This window comes from Ambystoma mexicanum, chromosome 4p, assembly GCF_040938575.1.
Source record: "Ambystoma mexicanum isolate Mex_15411 chromosome 4p, UKY_AmexF1_1, whole genome shotgun sequence".
Taxonomy (NCBI): Eukaryota; Metazoa; Chordata; class Amphibia; order Caudata; family Ambystomatidae; genus Ambystoma; species Ambystoma mexicanum.
The window spans coordinates 1,244,218,309-1,244,236,616 of NC_090927.1; the positions used below are offsets into that span (position 1 = coordinate 1,244,218,309).

The window sequence follows — 18,308 nt, forward strand, 5'->3', positions numbered from 1 at the left end:
CCGGGTCCTCCAGGGTCGGAATGACCCGGAATGCCCCCATCCAGCCAGACCGGAACCGGTATGGGAGGTAGCCATGGTGCTTATAGCACCATGGCTACCGTCCAACTCGGAATGAGGCCCCATGTATATTTAAGCTTGCTTATCTATGTGTACATAATCGGTAGTGTTACAAAATACTGTCGATAATTATTCAAGCATTGCCATTACCCTAGCGGTTTAGATGAGTATCAATGATCAAGTTGAGGTTGTTAAAGAAGAAACAAGGTAAAATAATAAGATAAAATAAAAGATTAACAGAAAATAAAAGTGGGGAAAATATAAAAAAACAAATTTTAGTTCACCATTTTAACTACTCGATTGCCATTTATAGAGAACTATCTTAGTGCATTGTGCATATCTGTTTAAAACCCTGTGTTATAAGTAGGACGCACGACACCCGTAGCCTCAGTTCAGTTTTTTTCCGCAAACGTGTTCGCTTCGGGAATGTCGGCGCGCCTCGTCTCTTTGGAGTTTCTGTTGTTTCTCGGTTCTTCGAACCTGCTTGGTGTTTGTGAAGTATTTCTTCGTGAAGATGTCTACTTTGTCTTCCACCCCGCGTCCGGGCTTTAAGTAATGCGGGGACTGTGGGTCCAAGATGTCGGTGACGGACTCGCACAACGCCTGCCTCTGGTGCATCGGGGAGGCCCATGACAGGGATGACTATGTCGACTGCCAGTCGCTCACGTCCAAAGCCTTGCGGGAGCGCAAGAAGTTGTTGTCGGTAGGTAAGGTGTCCATGCCGCGGAAGTCGAGGTCTGCGTGGCTATCGACGGACGATTCGAGGGGCGACTCTCCGCGTCATCATCGGAAGTCCATTGGGTTTCGCTCCGGGTGTCGGTCCCGCCACTCCACTGCCTCTTCGAGGCATTCTCGGAAGCGCCGGCATCGGTCGCCTTCCCCGTCCTCATCCGAGGACTCCGCCCGTCGGCGGGTCGCTTATCCCACCAAGCATGCGACACCGGAGGAATGGGCTTCCTTCGGGAAGAAAATGTTAGCGATTCTCCAATCGCAGGGCACCGGTCCGTCCGCGCCACCGAGTGGGGTTGGTCGTGATCGGTCGAGAGACACCGCTCGTACGCCTTCTGGCTCGGGTGGTCAGCACGATTCGCGGGAGAGGTCCCGCTCGGACAAGGGGAATCATTCTCGTCATGCCCGTTCCAGGTCCCGGTCCTCGACGCGCTCGAGACCGCGTGAACCTGTGAAATCTTCAAAGAAGACATCGATGCCTGTAGCGCCGAGGTCGTCGACGGACTCTCTCAAGGCTCCACCTCCGAGGAAGTTGTCGACGCCGTTGGCGCCCAGGATGTCGAAGGACACGCTCGGGACTCTGCCTTCGAGGCCTGAGTCGACGCCGTCGATGCTGTCAGCGCCGCGTCTGTTTTCGACGCCGATTCTCTCGATGCTGGCGCCGATTCACTTGATGCCCTCAACGCCTTTCGAGGCTGTGTCGACGGGGGTACCCCGTGGCTCGGGGGAACCACCTAGAAAGGCTCTGGCCATGGCCAAGCATGGCTTTGGTTCAAGTTCTGTGCCTTCTTACCACCATCTGGAGTTCATTTCAGAGGTGGATGAGGGCTCTGATGATGGCATGGTGCCTGAAACGGTGCTAGACGAGATTCTCGCGGGCCATAGCCAGTTTGAGGACCTGAGGCAGTCCCTGCATGATGCTAGTGGGCTGGACACCTCTCCGGAGGTGGAGTTTTGTAGGCCTGAGCCTGGCACTCATGCCGATTCTTCGTACCGGCACCTTATGTCAAGGGTCACTGAGTACTTAGGATGGTCTGCTCCCCCGGGAGAGTTTGTTCAGGATGACCTTATGGATATCCCCGACATTGGTCCACCAACTGACCCGGTACTGCTGTTTCAAATGGCTCTAAAGAGGAGGGTGGCGGCGGCTTGGACTGCTTCGGAGAGTCTCCCGGCAGTGGGCAAGTCTTTGCCGCGAAAATACCGCCCAGCCAGTAGTGACCCCTGCTACTTGTCCAAGCACCCTACTCCGGAGAGTTTGGTGGTGCAGGCGGCTACGGCCCTGGCAAAGCAGGCATCGTACCCTACCATCCCTCTTGATAGGGACGACAAGCGTTTTGATGGCTGGGCAAAGAAAGTGTTTTTTGCAGGGGGTATGGCGCTTTAGGCGGCCAACTCCATATGTGCCTTGTCTTGTTTCACGCGCACTCCGTGGAACTGTGTTTCCTTGGCGGCTGAACATATTCCCGAAGTGGACGAACGGGATGGTTTCCTTGCCATGGTTCAGGATGGCAAGGATGCCATGTGTGAGGCCGTTCAGTCGGGTTTGGAAATGGCAGATTGCGTCAGCCGGTCCATGGCGGCGAGCACCGTGATACGCAGGTTTGCGTGGTTGCGGAAGTTGGGGTTTGCTCCTGATGTGCAGGCCCGGCTCTTCAACATGCCCTTTGACGGGGAACATCTTTTTGGCAGCAAGGCTGACAAGAGCCTTGAGAGGTTGCAGACTTCAAAAGCTGCAGCGAAGTCGTTGGGCGCTGCAGTTCAACAACCTCTGCCTTTTCGTCCTAGGGGACAGCAATGGAGGGGAGGTTCCTTTCGTTATTACTCAGCCTTTGGTAAAGCAAGAGGAGCTGCCAGTCAAAGGGGCCACCGTAGGAGTGCCAAAGGTGGAAAACAAGGTACTCGAGGTGCCAAGGCTGCTCAGGCTGTTGCCTCTTTGCCCTCAGGCAGCGCCGCAGCCGCTTCAGCTCAGTCATGAGGCCATGTCCCATGGTTCGCCGGTTGGGGGAAGGCTGGCGCAGCATCTTGCAGAGTGGCGCGCCATTACCTCAGATATGTGGGTTCTGGAGATCATAACCCAAGGCTACTGTCTTCCTTTACGGCAGTGGCCTCAAGACAATCCACCGGGGAATCTCTCTTTGAAGAGTCCGGATCCGCTCCTTGCGCAGGAAATTCAATCCCTGCTGGAGAAAGGCGCCATAGAACTGGTGCCTGTAGCGGAGAGTAACAAGGGATGGTATTCCCTTTATTTGTAGATTTCCAAGAAAGACGGGGGATTGAGACCCATCATGGACTTGCGCGGTTTGAACAAACTCCTCAGGAAGGACAAGTTCAAGATAGTTACTCTCTCTCAAGTCCTCCAGGCCCTTCAACTTCAGGACTGGTTGGGGTCTCTCGACCTCAAGGACGCTTATTTTCATGTGCCGATCCATCCAAAGCACAATAAGTACCTGAGGTTCGCGGCTGGCACTTTCAGTTTTGGGTCCTGCCATTCGGATTGACCTCCGCCCCGAGAGTCTTCACCAAGCTCATGGTAGTGGTGGCAGCGCATCTCAGGAAAGGGGGGATTCACGTCTACCCCTACCTGGACAATTGGTTGATCAGGGCGCGCTCTCTCGAGCAAGTCCGGGATCATCTGTCAGTCACCTGCCACTCCCTCCACAAGCTGGGCTTCTCCCTCAACTTAAAGAAGTCCCATTTGACACCAATTCAGAGGCTCCAGTACATCGGAGCAGTGCTCGACACGTCCCTGGGGCAGTGTTTTCCTCCCCAGGTGAGGGCTCATCACATTCAGCAGATGGTGCACAAGTTTCAACTTGCCCAGACTCTCCCAGCGTTCGATACTGCTCGGCCTCATGGCATCCTGCATTCTTCTGATGCCAGAGGCCAGGTTGCGGATGAGATCTTTGCAATGGGCACTCAAGCTCCAGTGTTCTCAGTCCTCCGGCAGGATGTCGGACCCTGTTCAGGTGCCGTCTTCGGTCGCCCAGGACCTTCTGTGGTGGGCCGACAAAGGCAATCTGATGAGGGGGGCTCCATTTTGGCTGCCCTGGTCGGAGGTGACGATCGTGACGGACGCATCCCTCACGGGATGGGGAGCTCATGCCGACGAGTTGACAGTCAGCGGTCGTTGGTCTCTGTCGGAGTCCAGACTCCATATCAATCTGTTGGAGCTGAGGGCCGTCAGGCTAGCCCTGAAGGCTTTTCTGCCGACTGTGCGAGGAATGAATGTCCTGATCCTGACGGACAACACGGTGGCCATGCACTACCTCAACAAAAAGGGAGGGGCAGGGTCACTTCCTCTGTGCAGGGAGGCGATGCAGTTTTGGTTCTGGGCAATCCAGCAGGAAGTTTCGATCTCAGCAGTTCATCTGGCAGGAGATGAGAACGAGACGGCGGACGCTCTGAGCAGGCAGAGCGCGATCTCTCACGAGTGGGAGTTGGCTCAGGAGATTCTCCTGGAGATTTTCGCCCTTTGGGGGACCCCTCAAGTGGATCTCTTTGCCTCCAGTGTCAACCAGAAGTGCTAGAGGTTCTGCTTGCGGGAATTTCCTCCAAACGGAGCCTTAGGAGACGCGTTCGTGGTGGAGTGGCTATTCCCACTGCTGTACGCGTGTCCTCCCGTCCCCGTCATCCCGCAAGTACTGCAGAGGTTACAGAGGTTCGGTTCCCGGATGATCTTCATTGACTTCTCGACTTGTCCATCTGCCCTCCACGTCGTCTTCCCTACCGAGACGATCTGCTCTCACGCGAGGGGAATCAGGTTCTCCATCCAGAGGTCAGGTCCCTTAACCTTCACGCTTGGTTTCTGAAAGGTTGAGGTATAAGGATTGGTACCTCCCTGAAGATGTGATGGAGGTGTTGCTTTCGGCCAGAAGGCCCGCAACAAAGTCCCTGTACCGTTGCCATTGGAGAAAGTTCTGCGACTGGTGCAGGGTTAAGAATGTAGATCCTTTTGCATGTGAAATTCCCATGGTTCTGTCTTTTTTGCTTTCTTTGGCCCACATGGGCCTTCAAGTGGGTACGATTAAAGGTTACCTGGCGGTACTGTCCATATTTAAGCGCTCGTCTGAAGAGTGTTTCTATTTTAAAATTCCTTTAATTTCTCAGTTTCTGAAAGGGCTCACTAATGTGTTCCCTCCGTCACCTTTCCAGGTGCCTGGTTGGGATTTGAACCTTGTTCTCAAGTTTCTGATGGGTGCTCCGTTTGAGCCTTTGCATTCATGCCCTTTGAGACTGTTAACTCTGAAAACTGTATTTTAGTTGCGGTCACTTCCGCTCGCTGAGTGAGTGAGTTAAAGGCACTTTCCGTAAAGCCACCCTTCACTGTGTTTCATAAGGACAGGGTTGTCCTTAGAGTTCGTCCTTCTTTTCCTCCGAAGATGGTGTCGGAATTTCATTTAGGCCAGAAGGTTGTTCTTCCGGCATTTTATCCTCCTCCACATCCTGGTAGGGAAGAGGAAAGGCTCCATAGGCTTGATCCTAGGAGAGCGTTAAGCTTTTATATTTCACGCATGTCCCGGGTCAGAGTGGACGATCAGCTCTTTATTGGTTACGCTGGAATGCGTTTGGGACAGGCTGTGACGAAACAGACTTTGTCTCGCTGGATTATTTTGGCTATCTCTGAGTGTTACCGCTTGGCGGGTAAGGACCCACCGGTCGGCTTACGGGCCCATTCTACCAGGGGTATGGCTGCCTCTACTGCCCTGCAGAGGGTTGTTCCTGTTCACAACATCTGTGATGCAGCCACCTGGGCTTCGGTACATACTTTTGTACGTCACTATTCCCTCGATTCCATCCGGGGGCAGGATCTGGCCTTTGGCAAGGCGGTCCTCTACTCCGCAATTTGTTTGGACATGCTAAATTTCTGTTTTCTAAATTCTTTTCCCACCTCCCTGCTTTGGGAGTCTGTCATAGATATGGAATACCTTGAAGGACCCAATCCCCTCGAAGAACAAGTTACTCTCTTACCTGCTAACGTTCTTTCGATGGGATGGTCCGACGAAATATTCCATATCGCTCCCTCCCTACCTTCCCCGCTACAGAATTTCTTATGCGATTGCAGCTTGTGTTACCGCAAGGCTTTGTGTGACAAACTGGCAGAAGACTGGTGGCACACGTTCTGGGAAAAAACTACAACTGAGGCTACGGGCGTCGTGCGTCCTACTTATAACATTCAGTGACGTTGGCCGTCGGAGGAGGTCCTCAAGGGCGGCGTATCGACGTCATCGACACAGGACGCAGACGCCGAAGATTTTCCGAAGCAGCACAGCTGTGGTGATTACTGTCATAGATATGGAATACGTCGTCGGACCATCCCATCGAAAGAACGTTACCAGGTAAGAGAGTAACTTGTTCCTCTCATGCAATAACACGTGCTTAGCTCCTTAGTTCAGCTATATGTGTCCATTAAAAATGAGTGGCTCACCCACACCCGTGTCAATTGTGGTTAGGTTCCTAAATTGGGTATCGATACTGTCTCCGATAGTTTTAATTCTGTCCAGAAAAAAAGTATTAAACTCATTGGCTGTTTGATATGAGCTGGCAGTGGGACCTTCCATTCATCCTTATGGCCTTTTTTTCCAATCCCTATGATTCCAGTCTATTCCAGTTGAACTCCTCATCTACAAGCGTCTTTTACTGATGGCCATTGCTTCAGACACTAGGCTTGGCAAACTGGGAGCTCTTACCTGTAGTCCTCCCTACTTGGTTAGTTCCTCAGGGGTTCATTGTCCACCCTTCATTCCTGTTACACCCAACACTGACTTCCAACTCCACAAGGATTTGGTCCTACACCCACTGGGGATGGATGGCAGTTCTGTCACTCTTTCCCCGTACCCTCTGGATACCAGAAGAGTGCTTAGGGTCTCTCTGGACTGCATTGCCACCATTAGGCAGTGGGATTCTCTTTTTTTGTTTCGTTTGGGCCTTGTAATGCGTGGAAGAAGCCTTCCACTCCTACTTTAAGCGGCTTGATAAGGACCACCATTGGCGTAGCTTACCAGGGGGTGGCGGATCCTTGGTTGCCATCTCTTCTTCCCAGCCTAACTTTAGGGGTGTCAACTCAATGAAAGTTGTAGGGTTGCTACCTAGTCATCCCCAGACATTTTCATCATTCATTATATAATGTATCTGGGTCTGTCTTATCTGCATTTTGGTTCAGAATCTTTGCTTGTGTGAATGATTACTTTAATTCTTGTAATACAGATGTCGCGTGTGAAGAGCAGCTTCAGCTGGTCTTTTAGCAATATCTTTCTGCTTTTGATCTTGCATAACGTTAGGACTGGGACGAGTCTTAGTATACCGCGTCCCAGTCCTGCAACCAGCTCACCTTTCCCAGGGTGAGTATTGCTATGTATTACTACTTGGATACTTCGATAATGTTGGTTGATTGTCCAATCCTTATAGCCCTCTCATGAGGGGTCGGGCCTAAGGCCAACACATTTTTTTGTTGGGTTTCAACTGGATTCTTGTCTCTGGAGTAGAAGGCCTCATAATGTTAGGACTGGGACAAGAAAGAGTAGGTCCCAGTGTAATAGGGTCTTGATTGTAGATCAGTACTGACCCTGTGGCAGATATGAACCTATGACCTTGATGTGAATAGTTGCTAGTACCTATGACGAACTGTTGATCCTTTCAGGCCATACACCCCAGGCCATTATAGTAGCTTGACATTAATTTCTAGTTTGGCTATTAGGTGGTGATTTTGCGCCACTTATGAGCCGAAACTATTGCACTAGAGTACAGATAGGGAGAAATGGCATATGAGGAGGGACACAAAGCTTATAGGTATTGTTTGATTATTCGACCACCCATTGACTGCCTTTGGCCATGTTAATTCCTTTGGGCATTCCCACACAGTTCCTGCCACTGCTCACCCAAAACACTTCCTCATGGGAACTCTTTGAGCTCGCTTTAATCAAGCCTTACCAACTAACTTTGCACTCAAAGTGCCTGCTAGTGTTTTGATGAAGCAGTCTTTTGAGAGTTAGTGACTTAATTTGAGATGTAAACCCACTACTGGTGTAATAAAAAATGTCTTAACCAGGTCTGACTTTAGCAAGTCTATTTATAAGCACTCTGCCCAGAGGCGTTGCTAGGGGGATAGAAGGGGCTATAGCCTCGGGTCTTTTGGTTGTAGCCCTAGATGGAAGCTCAGGGACTACAACCAAAAGGCTATAGCTAGACCTGAATCCTGCCAGTCCCGATATCAGCTTAGCCCCTGATCTTTTCCAGACCTACCATCAACCCTGACTCTGCGTGTCCTTCACTGAAGTCCTCTTAAAAACAAGCATTGTCAAAGCCAACACTGTATAAGTATTAGGCCTTTGCCAAGCACTGCTATTAGATGCCCAGGTACTCGCACCATTTTCCATCTGCTACTATTAATTTCCAGTTAATACTACTACGGCAGGGCCTGGCAAGTGGCTTTTCCCTGCCTACACAAAAGCCCATGCTGGTGTTATTGCCAATAATACAAAGTGCATCAAGCATCAGGAAAAACTGTGTATAGTTTGCTTGAAAACAGTGATTTCCCAGGGCCCGTACTCGGTGTCGTGAAATCATTGTGCCTCAGAGCGGTTTTCTTAAGCAAGATATGGGGTGTTAGCTTTTTGGCAGGATTGCACGTACTCCTTGTTCATGCGAGTCACATCTGCTGGTAGGAAGCATGATGTTGAGAATATAAAAATAAACAGTTCAGTGGATAAGCGACGATATCTGAGAATTTCCATTTTAACTCCGTTCTTCGTCTGGCGTTCGGTCCAGTTGGGTATGTGAGCTGTCCAGGCTGAAATGTTTAGAGCTAAAAGAGGGAAGTATTACGATTAGTGAGGAAATCTGTCAATCTAAAGCGGCTCGATTTTTATGTAGTGTGCTTTATTTGTTTCTGTTTCAATAACAACAACAAACGCTTTATTGAATTCATTACAATTCACTAAAATAAAAATCAAAGATTTCCACAACAGGAAAAATACTTAATACATTACAATGTGAACAGCATATAATGTATTAACTTTGAAAAGTACAGCCCCGCAGGAACAAAAAAGGTAGCAGAACATGCTCAGTGCTCAACTCTCTTCACATTCAGATTAGGCCCTACTCTTCTCCTGCCGTGTCACCTATCACAAGACCTGCTTGCATTTTGCAGAGTCACAAATGCCACTGAAATGTCCCTTGTAGGGTATTCATATATTTTTTTAAACTGGCCGTTCTTGAAATGGCAGTGCAACCGAGTCAGAAACGAGGGGCTGGTGGCGAAGGAGCCTGCTATTTTCTGGACAGGACAAGTAGAAATGTATTCTTTTCTCTACTGCCTCGTGGACCTATTCTTTTACCAGCAGATTCGCCCAAAAGCAAGCCAATACCCCCACCATCACACTATATGGAACTGGCTGAACGTAGCATTGTAAAAGCCGACATGGCACACTCCTCTTGGGAGAGACCATTTGCAGTGCTTGCTGTATTGACAGGTTATGCAGAATGCAAATCACTGCTAAATATTAAAGAGGATTAATCTTTGGATCACGGAGAACAAGTGATTAACACTGATACAAGCAGGGCTTAGGGTAGGTTTTAGTGCCCAAACCAGGCCCTACAAATACAGCTGGGGATAGGAAAATATGTAAAGCTAAAAAAGGGTTCTCTGTATTCCTTGATGTCAAGGCAGCCTTTGATTCCATGGACCAGGCCCTGTTGTGGGCTGCACTTGATTGAGAGAGTAGGGTTCACGAGTTACTATTCCAGTAATCATTCTCCTTTTTGCCCATGACAGTGATTTTGGACAGTACTGAGAATACCATGCATAGGCTGTCGGAGGCCTTTGGTCTACATTGCTTGGGGATATGCTGAGTTGGAACATACAGATTGATGACAGTAGCAGATTCCTCATGCAGTCCTCTGTAGGCATTATCACATTTTGAATTCACAAAATATCACTGAAACCTTTTGGCCTCGAAGTAAAGCAGTGAAACCTGGCCCAGCGTTACCTCCCTACTATACTCTTCTGATTTTGGGCCTCTTGAGGCCCAAGCCCTGGTCAGACCGAAGTGGGAGAAGGACCACTTACCATATGCTTAACATTCCATAGATTGAGCCGTCTGCACCTTGAGAACGTCTGCAATGGCCATCTTCTGCAGACCAGCTTTCTGGTTCGACCATAGGAAGCTACAACCTTCAGTTCTCCATAATAAAATGTTCATAAATAAAAACTACTTGGGTTTAGTGGCAACACAGAACTCATTTAAAAAAAATGTTATATTTCAGAATAAAACTTGAAAAAATCCTTGTTTCGTTGCCTATTTAGTCTTTCTTAAAATCTTGAAACTACACAAACATAGCTCTATAATCAATAATGTGGGAAATCCTTGACTGAGAATGAACAAAACCGAAAATAATTATGTAATAGTTTGTTCTTTGGGCTGTAGACGCTTTTGGCGGATCCCAATCACGTTTGAGCTCCCTGTGGCCACCCATTTCCCTTTATATATCCATCTGACCCTCTTGTAAGGGCAGTCAAGCCCATAAGGGCAGAAAATGTAATCTGAGCAAGAATGCCAAAAGCAATCCCAGAAACAAGCCCCATTGGGTATCCTCAGCAATGCTCTATACATAAACGAGGCCAGGGGTCAATATCTGGAGTCCCATTCTCACTTACTCTTCTTGTCATCTACATTTGTATAATAATTCGACAGCTGATGCACCCTTCGCCACGAGATAGACCCTATGTCTGAGTTAGCAGTCTTCACGTGTGTATCTTTATACCTCCATCGCCGTTAGGTCTAAAGGCAAGGTAACTGCCCTGCTCCACTCTCTCCACCGTGTGCATCTAGATGCTAAGTTTTAGCCATACTCAACAGGTCACATTACCTAATATCTGGCAGAGTAGGTAACCATTGGGACCTACTGTGCTGAGTTTAAGCTTATAAACACGTGTACGCACTTCCTGAGCACAGCATTGCTGCTGTGACGGCGCAAACACTCCACTGAACATCCTTGGCAACTGGTTTCAAACCCCTCCTCCAGTTCCCTATTTTTTAACATGAACTGTTATGGCTTAAATTGTCTGATAATGTTCTATTGTTAAAATAAAATATTAGTTATGTGGTTAGTAGTATTTTCCATATAAACAAATGGGTGCTTGCTCACGTGCCTGTCTGAATCTGGCACAGTTGCCCTGCTAAAGTAAGATCCCTGCAAGGGCTAAGTTCAAAATGCTCTCAGGACCTAAATCCCCCAAGAGTGCCACTGCACGGTGGTACACAGATGCCATTCTGGATCATTGCAAGAGGACGCTGAGGTGTCTCATACACCCAAGGGATAGGTACACATGCACAGCTTCAGGGTTTGCTGTCTCAAACACTGCAGGAACAGTATTGAACAATAGAGAGGAGTGTCCGGTGCTCAGTGAGTGTGGGAGTGGGATTTTAAACAACTGCAAATGGGATCACATCCTTTGTTGACCCGCTTCTCCACACTTGATATTAAAATAAAGAGAACCATTTCCTCTCAATTTCAGGGCCTTTTATGACGTGTCATTTCCACATGTTTCTGATGTCCAGTCCCTTTATGAAGTGGTCTGTAATATCCATGTCAAAGCTTACTATAGATTTTGAACCAATATAATACAATAAAGTTCAAATTCAGAATAAAGGCAAAATGTACAAAAAGAACGAGGCAAAAACAAAAGCCTTATTTAATGTACTCCAAATCGTCCGTTAACATCCCATCTGTGGTGAGGCAGTTGGATGAAAGGACTTTACACAAGTTAAGCAAATCAATTACATACAGCTGGTATTCCCCCATGTCAACATGCCATGAACACAGACAGGGAAAAGAGATTCACAATGCACAGCATTTTGGTGCTCGAAGTTGATGCTGCTTATTAGCATCTCATCTTCATTTATCTTGATCTTTCTGTGCATATCAAATAAACACGACAACCAATACCTTTTATTCATTGTAGAAACCAAATCCATCACATTTCTCTTTGTTTTAGATGATGTTCGCTGTTACTTCCTCGTCAAGTTGCAACAATCGGATTCGTAGATGGGCCTACAGATAAGCAATTTCTCCAGCATTGGATCTTTCATGGATTCACATGCTTAGAATATTCCCCGTCGTCAGGCTGGGAATCCCCGGTACATTATATATAGACCCTTTCCCGTAGGAAAACTTTTTCGACGCTTATGCGTCCTATCCACCTTGTTTTGTATCATGCGTGCCCGCACCGTCAGGACGTCATGATATAAATACAGGCCCCGCCCCCGCGCTCCCTCAGATTTCAACCGTCTTTCAAAGTAGTGGGATCCTCGTGATTACTGCTAGTGGAAACTAGGTTGTTTTTTCTGTTTCGCTTCGGCGAAGTTCAAATTCTGGAGAATATGTCTGGAAAAGCGTTATTTCGCCCTTGTGCGACATGTGGCCTCAAAAAAGTTTATGAAGGAGATGCCCACATGGATTGTATCTACTGTCTCCACCCGCACCACACGGCGGATACATGTGAGATATGCCAGGGTTTCTCCCAAAAAACCCTTAAGGACCGTAAAAGAAGGCTGGTCGACTGGCTTGATGACGGAGCGGGTGCCTACCCGGCTTCGGAAGTTGGCTCCACGGCCTCCAGGAGCAAGTCGGAACCTCCATCAAAAAAGGTACGGCCAGCAGAAAACCGCGCTGAGGACAAGCATAAGGGGAAGCATGCTGGGTCCTCCTCATCACATAAAAGCCCTCCTCCTCCTCATCTAAGACGGAGAGGCAAGCGCTGTCAAAATCCTCCTCAGGGGACCGTCCCAGGTCTTCCGTGAGTCGAGATGTTTCAGCCGGGAAGTCGGCATCGAAATCGGCGACGAAGTCTAAGGGCTCGACGACGACAACTTGCTCGTCGACCTCGGTGTCATTGACGATGCCTATTACCGTTCAGGCAGCAGCGGTTGGGATTCCTTCGTCGACGGAGACTCAGTCTATGGCTTGGCTGCCAGAGGTCTATGACCCGATCCCCCCTGAGGTCTTACTGCAGCCAGACACGGCCTGCTCGGTGGAAGGAGAAGGTGGCACGGTTCTGCAGCCATCGGATTTAGGCTTACGGCCTTCCACGTCGACGACGAGTGCGAGTGGGGGTATGGTACCTATATCATCAACGTTATTGAACCCCCAGGCAGTTTTGTCTCTGGATGTGCTTAATACTCTTCAGAAGCTCCTGCAGCGGCTGGATACGCAGATCCCTCAACCTGGGACTTCGTCGTCACCTTTTTCCGTACCTCCTGTCGACGAGCAAACTTGTGCGGCTCGCTCGATGACTAAAAACCCATCGACTCCTCAGGCAGTAAAAGATCGTCCTCGAGCACAGGAGGAGGGTGAGTTGTCGGAGTCCGATTCTATACTGGGTGACTCAGGGTCAGACATCTCCCTGTCACCTTCGAGGGACCCAACATGGAATTCGGATGTAGAGGTAGAGTCTACGAGGAGCCAGTCACAGCCATCCCCCCCGGATGATGTGGGAGCCTTCCATGCAATGATGGGAAAAGCTTGTTCCGAGTTCGGCTTGATTCCTGAGGAGCAGAAGAAAGACTGCTTCCTTTTTGACCATATGGGTCAAAGGAGGAAATCGGTATTTGCCATCCCAATTCTGGACCACGTGTGGCAGGAAGGTCTCAAGACGATGCGCCATCCGTTTTCGGAGCCAGCTATAAAGGGGCGGATTGAGAAAAAGTTTAAAGCTCCGGAGTCCACTCCAAAATGTCTAACATCACAACCTCTGTCTGACTCGGTGGTGTCGGCAGCAGCGGCTAGGAAGGCTAGGGTACAGCAAAAATGTTCAACTCCACCAGAAAGCGAGGCTAGGAGGCAAGACGCCTTTGGAAAAAAGGTGCTCTCGGTCGGTGCGACGACGGTAAGAGCAGCCAATTCCTTAGCGATCGTATCACGATACGATAGAGAAATGTGGCACAAACTAGCCCCTATCCTAGAACACCTGCCAGACGAACACCGGAAAGCAGCCATGTTACTGTTGCGGGAGGGCGAAGAGGCCTCGAACCACGCAATTAATATTGCAGTTGATCTAGCAGAGTCTGGATTCAAACAAATCAACCATGGCGTAGTACTTCGTCGACAAGCGTGGCTCAAATGTACTACTTTCCGTCCTGAAGTCCAGTACAAAGTCCTTGACATGCCATGTGAAGGGGAACACCTGTTTGGCGAAAAGGTTGACGAAGCGTTGAAGGATATGAAGGAAGACACGGATACCGCTAGGTCCCTCGGCGCCCTCCAAACGGGTAGAAACTTTCGCTCTTTTCGCCCCTTTAGGGGTGCTTCTGGAAACTCCCGCTTTGGAGCCTCGAGGGATCGGGGATTTAACAGGCCCTCGTACTCTTCACAAGGGTTCAGACGAGCGTCCCAATCGGCACGTAGAAGCAGAGACTATCAAGCTTCCAGGCGGCGAGGCTCGGGTCCCTCGTCGACGAAGAACAAGCAAACCAGCAACCAATGACGGCCTTCGGAACGTCCTGGGGGGACGAGTCTCTCATCACTTCGACCAATGGAAATGCATCACCACAGATCGATGGGTTCTAGACACGATTCGCATGGGTCATGCGCTACAATTCAAAGACAAGCCTCCACGTCTTCCGCCTGTATTTTCGACCCAGCCCCACCTCCGAATCCTACGACAAGAGGCGGCGCTTATGTTGCGAAAAGGAGCGGTAGAGAGAGTTCCTGTGGCACAGGAAAGACACAGAGTTTATTCCCGGTTCTTCATTGTCAAGAAGCCAAATGGAAAATGGAGGCCCATTCTCGACCTGAGGGTGCTCAACAAATGGCTAAAGAGCCTAAAGTTCAAAATGCTAAAGCTCCAGGAGGTTATCAGGTCGGTGCAACCCATGGATTATCTGGCGTCACTAGACCTTCAAGACGCCTATTTTCACATCCCAATACGCCCACGACACAGGAGATATTTAAGGTTCGTCGTCGGGCGAAAGCATTTTCAGTTCAAGGTCCTCCCGTTCGGTCTCAAGTCCTCCCCCAGGACGTTCACCAAGTGCTTGGCCCCCATAGCGGCCCATTTAAGGAAGGACGGTCACCATGTCTATCCCTATCTAGACGACTGGCTGGTCAGAGGCTCGTCCAGGGAACAAACACGAAAAAGTCTGGGGGCCACGATGTCCCTCTTACAGGAACTGGGCTTTGCGATAAACTTCAGCAAGTCCTCCGTAGAGCCTTTGAGGACCTTGGTCTTCCTAGGAGCGGAGTTTCATACGCACACAAGTCTGGTAAGACCATCCAGCGAAAGAATACAGAAGCTACAAAGCAAGGCATCGGAATGGAGATGCGGTACCAGGGTGTCGGTGCGCAAATACATGTCCCTGCTAGGGACCATGTCATCCTGCATTCCGCTGATAAACAACTGCTGTCTGTTTATGAGGCCCTGCCAGGAATTTCTAGCGGACCGTTGGGCGCAGAGCCAAGGTCGCTGGTCCGACAGACTAATCATCGACGATCAACTGGTACAAGCACTCTGTTGGTGGAGAGTTTCTACTCATCTAACGAAAGGAATGCCTCTGGTGGAACCGGAGTTCCAGAAGACGGTGGTGACGGATGCATCGCTGAGCGGATGGGGAGCTCACCTGGATACGTTACAGGTACAAGGCCAGTGGTCGTTGCAGGAGTCCTCCCTGCATATCAACCTGCTAGAACTGAGAGCAGTGAGAGGGGCTCTGAAATCTTTTCTTCCTCAACTGAGGGACTCAGTAGTGCGTGTCATGACGGACAACACCACTACGATGTTCTACTTGAGGAAACAAGGAGGGACATGTTCCAGGTCCCTATCGACGGAGGCACAGAAAATCTGGCATTGGGCCCTACAACACAACATGCAAATCTTGGCGTTCCACCTACCAGGTGTGAGAAATGTGGAAGCCGATGCCCTCAGCAGAGAAATGAACGAAGTTCACGAATGGGTGCTGAACGACCAACAACTACAGCAAGTATTCAAGAAATGGGGACATCCTTCCATAGATTTGTTCGCGCCGAAGAACAACAGGAAATGCCATCAGTACGCAAGCAGATGGCCTCAGCAGGGCTCACTGGGGGATGCGTTCTCCTTCCCATGGTCGAACAAATTCCTGTACGCATTCCCTCCATTTCCCCTTGTCCGGAAGACGTTACAATGGATCCTCAGGTACCCATGTCGAGTAATTCTGGTGGCCCCGTACTGGGCCAGACAGGTGTGGTTTTCAGACCTGCTGCACTTAGCCGTGGCGGAACCGATGAGATTCCAGAAGACCCCCGACCTTCTGTCTCGACAGGAGGGTGTAGTTTGGCATCACGACCCGGACAGCCTCAAGTTGACGGCCTGGCTCCTGACTTCGCCGAATTCGGTCGGCTAACGATTCCGGAGGACTGTCGGCGTATCCTGCAAGCGGCAAGAGCGCCTTCCACAAACGCCTCATACAAGTACAAATGGAGAAGTTTCTGTCAGTGGTGTGAGGATCAACCAGGGTTGGCCCCGCAATCGATTAAGCCGGAACAGCTCCTGCCATACTTGCTGTTCTTCGCTCAAAAGGGCCTATCGGTATCGTCAATAAAAGTACACCTGGCCGCCATTTCCAGGTTTACTCGTCGACGGCATTCGACACCATTGTTCAGCGACCGCCTGATTAGGCACTTCCTTAAAGGCCTCTTTCGGAGTTTCCCTCCAGAGAAGAAATTTCCACCGGAGTGGAGCCTCAATCTGGTCTTAACGTCTCTTATGAAGCCTCCTTTTGAGCCAATGTCATCATCGTCTCTAAAGTTTTTGTCGTGGAAATTGGCCTTCCTGGTGGCCATCACTTCAGCCCGACGTATTTCGGAAGTTCAGGCTCTAATGGTAGACCCACCGTACTTACGATTTTTCAAGAACAAGGTAGCCCTTGCCACTAACCCACAGTTCATAACGAAAGCTCCTTCGGTGTTCCATAAACACTCCTCTATCGTGTTGCCTACGTTCTTTCCGGAGCCATGCTCGGTAGCGGAGCGCACGTTACACACATTGGATGTAAAAAGGGCTCTCAAGTTTTATCTTCATCGTACGCAACCATTCAGAGAAACAAGACAACTGTTCGTGGCCTATGGTTTGGGTGCTAGAGGAAAAGCCATTTCTAAGCAAGGACTGTCAAGATGGGTGTCATCTACCATTTCGTACTGCCATTCCAGGGCAGGGAAGCCTCTTCTACGACGGCCAAGAGCTCATTCAACTAGAGCAGCGGCATCGTCGACGGCACTGTGGGCCGGAGTCCCTCTGGGGGACATCTGCATGGCGGCTACCTGGGCGGCTACACACACCTTTACCCGCCATTACTGCCTGTCGCAGCAACATGCCGAAGATACCAAGATGGGACAGGCGGTGCTCCGACACCTAGTCCAATAAGGTAAGCCCCGACTAGGGGTGGTATCCTGTGGAATTTGTGACTGTATGTGGTTCGTTTTCCTATGTTAACGATTACTAATGTATACATGATCATAGGGAACGGGCTTTGCGAAGAAAGTATATGGGTTTGCATGCACGCCTCCTCTCTTGGGGGTGTACTGCTATGTAATCTATTCTAAGCATGTGAATCCATGAAAGATCCAATGCTGGAGAAGGGAATAATTTCTTACCTGTAACTCCATTTCTCCAGCATTGGTATCTTTCATGGATTCACATGCGCCCACCTGCCTCCCCCTGAACATGCAAACCGGTTCCCCCACTACTTTGGGGGCCGAAATCTGAGGGAGCGCGGGGGCGGGGCCTGTATTTATATCATGACGTCCTGACGGTGCGGGCACGCATGATACAAAACAAGGTGGATAGGACGCATAAGCGTCGAAAAAGTTTTCCTACGGGAAAGGGTCTATATATAATGTACCGGGGATTCCCAGCTTGACGACGGGGAATATTCTAAGCATGTGAATCCATGAAAGATACCAATGCTGGAGAAATGGAGTTACAGGTAAGAAACTATTCCCATACCAGCCATTACTATTCACTCCAAAAAGGGCATTTTCCTTAAATAAATAATCCCAATAAAACTTTGATCCCTTGGCTTCACTTAGAGAGCTCAATGGATTTGACCGATCAGTGGTACAGCAGAAGAAGGCTCTGCTGTTTTTCTGCATGAAGTGAAGAGGAGTTTTAAGGTAAATTTGCATCTTTTCTTTTGAGTGAATTACTAGGGGCAAAAATCATGGTTTACAAAAAATATCAGTTTTGGAGTCCTATTTATATAATTCTCTAAGTATGTCTGTGTATTGGGGACTGGGCATGTGCTCAGCCCCCCTATGCATATACGTCCTTAACCTCAGACTGGGCTTCTCAGTAATTCATCTAAAATTCTACAAACCGTGGACCCCAAGTGAGTGGCAAATGCTGCAGCCATTATATCCTCACATCCAAATCCTGAGGCTCCCTATATCGTTAGTGGTTACAAACACTTTAGTGTTAGGTGTGTGTTGTGAAAAGGTAAATGAGCACCAAACCCAGTTTTCATCATGTACTTAGTGATTCATGCATACAC

General features: G+C 49.3%; 1 protein-coding gene across 2 annotated transcripts in view; it reads left to right on the plus strand.

Moving 5' to 3' along the window:
• The window catches only part of FAM120B (family with sequence similarity 120 member B), a 1,542,581-nt gene that overhangs the window by 500,719 nt on the left and 1,023,554 nt on the right, over window positions 1-18,308 (plus strand). The window lies entirely within an intron of this gene.